Source organism: Nylanderia fulva, unplaced genomic scaffold, assembly GCF_048542155.1.
Source record: "Nylanderia fulva isolate GAGA-0341 unplaced genomic scaffold, ASM4854215v1 Scaffold160, whole genome shotgun sequence".
Classification (NCBI taxonomy): Eukaryota; Metazoa; Arthropoda; class Insecta; order Hymenoptera; family Formicidae; genus Nylanderia; species Nylanderia fulva.
The window spans coordinates 53,502-61,052 of record NW_028189836.1 but is presented as its reverse complement, the minus strand read 5'-3'; the positions used below and the strand labels follow the sequence as shown (position 1 = coordinate 61,052).

The window sequence follows — 7,551 nt, the reverse complement described above, 5'->3', positions numbered from 1 at the left end:
TGTTAAATTATAATCAGCGAATCTTACAGTACCGATATCTAACTCCGACGCCGATACAGGTACCGTCAACAGGACCCGTCATACTTTTATAAAATCATCTACGCTGTCACACATACAGCGATACATGCATTACGCGAACACATACACACACGCTTACACACACATTCACACACACACACACACTTGTAAATAGCACACACAATAAACAGTTTGTTAAACCTACACCTAGTCGCACGCTTCTTGAATTTAACCCTTTCTCGAACCTTGTCGATCCCGATTGAGCGATCCGGCCGCACGAGAAAGCGGTCCGTTATATTGGCGCCCGAACAGGGACCGACCGTTACAGAATCCAAGAAGCGAGCGACCGCACCCAATGAAAACGTGGGTGCATTCCTTAACGAAAGAACAGCTAGTAATATTCGCAGCGAAAGCCGGACTCGACACGACCGATACGTTAGACGAATTGCGCCGCCGTGTAAAAGACACCATGGACGCATCCATCGCGGGACCGTCCCTCACACGAGATGCAGCCAACCCCGCGAACGGGGCCCCTGCGACCGCACCCCAACCCCCTCGATCCCCGACGCCACCCGACGACGCCCGGACGATGAATCAGATTCGAAAGTGGGGGTGTCATTTCGACGGTAAAGACCCCCTCACGTTCCTGGAACGTATCGAGGAACTACGCGACGCCTATGGGGTTACGGAGGAATAGTCCCTTAAGGGACTGCTGGAATTAAAAGGGGAACCTCTTTTATGGTACCGTAATAACCGACTCGATTGGTGCGGGTGGGGGGATTTCGACTGTGCGTTCCGGATGCACTTCCTGCCGCGTCGCTACCAGGCCGCCCTTCGCTGCGAAATCACCGACCGTCGGCAGAAAGGGACAGAAAAATTTGCAAAATACGCAACCGACATTCTAACCCTCATAAGACGCGCAGGGGGCTATTCGCGCGCCGAGCAACTAGACCGCCTGTACGAAAACATGAACCCGGAGTATAAGCTCTACGTGCGGTACGACGACGTTAGGAACCTAAACGAATTACAAATGCGCGCCGTGGAGTTCGAAGAAATCAAACAACAACGTCGCGCCTGCCGTAAAGAAGACCTATCGAAACCGAATATCGCCGCCATGTACAATAAGACGGAATGCTGCTAGCGGTGCAAGCAAAGGGGGCACACCCGGTTCGATTGCAAGCGGCCCCCGCGGAAATTTTGTTTACAATGCGGCAAAGAAGGGTGCTCACAAAGGAGTGCCACCCGCCGGCGGGAAACGCAGGGCGGGCCGGGACCGCCGCGGCCAAATCCACCGTCCCGAGCTCCGCATAAAATATACACCGCGGCCGCACATCATTGTCCAAATTCAAGGACATCGTTTTTTGGCGCTCTTGGACACAGGGTCGGAAGTATCCTTTGTCAACGGCCCAACCGCGGATCGTCTGTCGCAGCGAGAACACGCGATCACCCCCCACAAAGGATAAATCCAGATGGCCGATGGCACGTCGGCCGACACGCCTAGAACAATGGCCGTAAATTTTCGAATAGTGAGCCGCACATACCGCCACGAATTTTTAGTACTTTCCTCGTTGGATAGTGAGGTATTGGTGCGCATGGCCGACGATTGCCCGGAAGAATAACTATACCGGGGGACTGGCGATCCAAACGTCCGCGGAAGCGCAACAATTACGAGAATTTTTAGAAATCGAACTGGAGGAATTCGAATCCGTACGCGGACCCACCGACCTCGCGCAACATACGATACGCCTAAAAAACGCGACCCCGATCAAACAACGATATCGGCCGCGAAATCCCGCCATGCAGGCGGTGATCGATCGGGAAGTCGAAGAAATGGAGGCAGCAGGCGTAATCGAGCCATCACGAAGCGCGTGGAGTTTGCCGGTCGTAGTAGTGAAGAAACGCGACGGAAAATTCCGGTCCTGTATAGACTTCCGAAAAGTCAACGATGTAACGGAGAAAGACGCGTACCCGCTACCCTAGGTGACCGCCACCCTGGATAAACTATGAGGGGCAAAATACCTGTCGACTTTAGATTTAAAGAATGGTTACTGGCAGGTCCCCCTCACACCGGAAAGCCGCCCAATTACCGCCTTCACTATTCCGGGACGAGGCCTATGTCAATTTACTGTTATGCCGTTCGGATTGCACTCCGCGCCGGCCACATTCCAGCGACTATAAGATTCCGTCATCGGACCAGCTCTAGAGCCACACGTATTCGTTTCTTTGGACGACATTATTGTTATTAGCCGCACGTTTTCGGAACACCTGAACCTGCTAACGGAAGTATTCCGTAGGTTACGCGACGCGAAGCTTCGGCTAAACGCGGAGAAATGCCGTTTCTGCGTAAGCGAACTTAAATATCTCGGCCATGTAATCGACCACAGAGGGATACGAACCGACCCCGAAAAGGTCAAGGCCGTCGCCAAATGGCCCACGCTCACGAGCGTCAAGCAAGTGCGACAATTTCTGGGGATGGCGTCCTGGTATCGCCGGTTCATTGCGGACTTCTTCGCTATCGCCGCCCCCCTGACCCGGCTTACCCGCAAGAACGCGTGATGGGCCTGGGGACCCGACGCGGAGGCTGCATTTCGTGCGCTCAAACGCACCCTGGTCACGGCACCCGTGTTAGCCTGTCCAGACTTTACGCGCCGCTTCGTTTCACAAACGGACGCCAGCACTAGCGACCTTGGGGCAATACTCACTTAGTACTTTGAAGAGGGTGTAACGTCCAGACAAATTTCAAAATTTCAATCTTTTTCAAAATTTTATTCTCTAAACATATTAGTCATGACAATCTCTAGCTTGCATGAAAGACCGGTACTAACAAATATTTAATCACAAATATAACCATTCGTAGGCTAAAACATGTCTTCTCACAAAAAGCAATATAAAAACAACACCTATAATACTAACTAAATATGGTATAATATAGTATAATATAGATATAATATATTTAGTTTAATAAGAAAAATTCTCATTGATTATTTGTGAGAAAACCTGTAATAAGGTTAAGAACGTATATATGAATATATATATATGTCAATCGTATACTTTGACGACGCTATACATTCTCCGGTGATTTCAACGACTGTATAAGACATATGGTATTCTCCGGTGATTTCAACGACTGTATATGACATATGGTATTCTCCGGTGATTTCAACGACAGTATAGGATATAACGTTTGACATATAATACAATTATTTCCTTTATCTCTCTTGACTTAAATGGATAGTAATTATTTATTTTTTGAATAAATTTCGATTTGAATAAATTTCGATTAATTATACAGATCGACTATTACGATATAATATTCATTTTACTAATATTAAAAATGTATTATTCAATAGTATTAAACTTTAAATATATACGCGATATATATATATTAACACACAAAACTTCTTACAAATACATTTACTTATAATTATAAAACCCAAAGATCATATACATAGCGCAAAATAACATTATATCCATCATACGACCAAAGGAATCGACATACTCTATATAGGATAGTACCTAAGAATATATGTACACCACTTATAATGTAGTATATTATAATTGGATAATCAAACGTGAAACCCGCTTTACAATTGTGAACTCGGCTTTACTCGCAAGGAAACATCCAGAAGATTCTAGAAGGTTCTAGAACAATAGCGTGATGCAATGCATGATGCAACGCTAAAACACGTTGCAACCTGCAAGGCCCATTGCAAGCCGCATAGCGATGAGTCACCAGCCACCTGCAAAATCGATTACCAAGAAGAAGATAAGATAAGTCGGAGCGCATAGCCAACAAAGGCATACAGCTATCGCTACCGAGAATAAGACAAGGAAAGTCGGAGCGCCCAGCGATGAGTCACCTTGAACGCCGCTATCTCTACTAAGAAGCCATCTCTCCGGGACTTAACCGTCGCAATCTCTACCAGGAACAGATTATCTCCGGTACTTCCCCGGCACATCTCTCCTACCATTGGCTGAGCCACATCGCCCGATGGGAGGAGCGAGCCCCATTTTTGGGTATATAAACCCGGCTCCCGGCACGGAACGGCAGTGATCCACCGAAAGTCGTCAAGTTCAGTACTTCCAACTGCAGTGAATCCGTCATCAATCACTCAAGAGTGATCCCGCCGCAGTCAAGAAGTAAAGTTATCCAGCAACCAACCAAGCAATTACTACGGAGCTCTGAAGACATCGAGACATAGCCGCCATTTCGGACCGAGGTACCGAGGCTCCTCAGCTCTTCAACTCAGAGGGAAGAACACAGTAGCGAAGTGTACCATAGCAAGGCACATTAGACATCGTCTAACCTTGTGAGTATTTAAGCCAGTTCACATATCCCTAAATAGTAAAGCGCGACGGACACTCATTATATTTAATCATTATATTTAATTAATTATTTAACCACTGAATTTCGAACTCAATCTTATTTCACATTACGAACTCTGAATTTAATTATTTAACCACTGAATTTCGAATTCAATCTTATTTCACATTACGAACTCTGAATTTGAATACAGACATAAGCCATATATTACTCTGATTTACGATTCGTATCTGCATACGCCTGCGTTACAATCGTCCATATATTCAATATTTTACTCGATACTATTTAACTATATCTAACCGATATCGCATGTCTATTTAACTTGTTGTACTTGCAATATAAATATATTATATATGTATTTTATTGTATTACTGCTCACTTATATATGTATGTAATCCCGTATCCTACTACCTATTAGCGAAGTGAATAACGCTAATTCCTCAGTACACATTAGAATATTATATCCTGTCAGAAGGTCAATTCGCAAATCATCTCAGAGATGCACGTTTAGTAAAGTGAACGTAGCATTAGCCTAATAAGACCAGGACCTGAGAACCCGGAATAACCGGATGTACACCTATCTCTCTATTCTTTCATGCTTCTAATACCCAGCATTTTCCAATAATTGCGAATTACTTTACCATACCAACTGACAGTGATTTTGATATTCATTCTGTTACTTCAAAGTCTAAGATTTATTTATTCATTAAGAATTACTATTTCAAAGTTTAAGATTTAACGATTGAAACATCAAGTATTAATATTCTCAACGCAGATATTAATACTCCTATTCAAATCCTTCATTTTATCCACGTTATTACCAATTCTTATTTAATACAGGTTTATTATAATAATTACTGACATAAAGTTAATTCATTAACAGGTGAAGGGCTTTCTCGCATAAGATTAACCTTTCATCTCTGTTCGCTCTCATTAACAAGTAAATCACGCTACAAACGTGAGTCATATTCAATTATTTCAAATAATAGAACAATCTATCTTTCGATTTATTCATGTAAATTTATTTAACCGTTAGATGGTCTCTCCTTTCCGACGAAGGAATCAGATCGATCGAAACGAGCAGCACCTTCGCAGGCTACGCGAACGTAGATCTCGAAGACCTCTAAATCTAAACGTTCAAATTTATCCAACGCGAATAATCATACAACCTTCCTCTCCAGGCGCTTATTCGCCTATTAATAATATTCCTCCATACATTGACTACTCTCACCCTCAATTTCCTGAACAGTCTCATTCAGAATCAAATACTTATTTAATCGATCCAAATCATCAATTTTTAACTGACCCTGAATATCACGTCCATAATCAAACTCAACAATTAGCATCTCCGGAACACGATCCATTTTTACAACCCAATTTTAATATTTTCGACGAGGACACCGTGGTACTCCCTCCCGACGACATCGATAATTTCGTCCCAGAAGAAGCGCAGCATAATTTTAGCTCCTTTATAAACTATCTTAATCAATCTAACGACTCTGAACAGGAGTCTAATAACATTATAATACAGCTCCAAGCTCATCCTGAACCGAGTCAGGACCAGTAGATTTTGTATCGACATAAAGGATTTATAAATGAATAAACAATTTTTATATTTGTAAAATATCTTTATTTATCGACCCGACCCGCAGAATTCCTTCTCCATCCGACTGTCTCAATCGAATCTCAAGCTCTCGGCATCCCAGGGTATAGCCGGCCTAGCAGGTTGCCCTAAAAAAGTAGAGAGCAGCTTCTCGAACGTTTACCGAGGTAGACGCGAGAGAAGACCGACTTGTACATAAGGTGATTTGCCGCAAGGTGAATTGCCGGACGTAACAAGCAGGTTTATTAATTTTGGTGGCAGCGGTGGGATTGGCCAAAAGAGATCGTTGAGAGGTCGCGGAGATTGATCTGTGCGATCGGTGTTATTTCACAAGTCAATTCAAGTAAAGCAAATAACAAAACTACAAATTTTCAAACAAAATGTCCCTTGTTAGAACCCCAGTACACTCAGACAATTCAGAAAACCGAGTACTCACTCGTAGTCAACTTAATCTTTATTCTCAAACGCTAAACGACAAAGAAGCTCAATTAACAGCACAAGCTGAAACATTACGAAATAGGGAAGAAAATTTACTTTCATTTCAACGGACATTAGAGCAAGATAGAAACATGGAAGACGGTTCGGTAACCGGAATTTCAGAACAATTAGCTGCACAATTAACCCTTATGGAAAAATTATCAGAGCAAGTAACTCGCTTGTCGCGACGTATAGATATAGTCGAACATTCTAACACTATGCAGGAACATTACGATAAAATAGAAACACAAAGACCACCTACTCCTTCTCATCAAAACTCCCCTATTCGTCTAAAAGACGCTATAGACACGATCCCTAAATTCGACGGTCACAAAATGTCCGTCCTCCACTTCACGAAAATTTGCGAAAGAGCACTTCAATTAATTCCTGAATATCAAGAATATCATTTAGTTCAACTAATCATTAACAAATTACAAGGGCATGCCTATGCCGCAATCGAAGGAGTCGAATTCAATAGCTTACGAGATTTAACGCGACGTTTAAAACTTATTTTCGGTCCGAACAAATCTATTGATCAATATCGAGGAGAATTAGCAAACATATTCATGAAACATAACGAAAACATTTTTGATTACATTGCGCGTGTTCAAGAATTAAGAACGGCAATCATAGACGGAGAAGCTGATATTTGCGGAAATCTTGACGACGAAGTTAAAGATAACATTGAGAAAAGTGTTACTAATAGTTTTATTAACGGACTACCTTCTGATTTATTAATCCGCGTGAAATTAGAACGACCCTATACTTTTGAACAAAGCATTGTCACAGCCATCCAATTATCCGAGACTCTAGAAGCCGAAAACCTTCGTAAGAAAAATACAATTTTTAATCGCGCTTACACTTCACCTCGAGCCGACGTGAACTATCCGACGGCACGACAAACCGTAAATAACATTAATAATAACCCTCCTGTAATTAATAATTCACGCAATAATATTTCTACTACTGCTCCCTTCATTAAACCTTTGACACCAGGTCAACCAGGACCAAATTTCCCAGCTACTAAAATCTGTCGTTATTGTAAGAGTTCCGGTCATTTCATGAGTGAATGTCGGAAACTTGCTTATAAAAGATCACTCGAGCAAAATCAAGCTCGACCCAGCACTTC

At 42.9% G+C, this 7,551-nt stretch overlaps 1 pseudogene; it reads left to right on the top strand.

Annotated features, from left to right (window-relative positions):
* The first annotated feature begins 817 nt into the window (after positions 1–817).
* On the top strand, positions 818–1,481 carry LOC146723905 (uncharacterized; annotated as a pseudogene).
* The last annotated feature ends 6,070 nt before the right edge of the window (positions 1,482–7,551 follow it).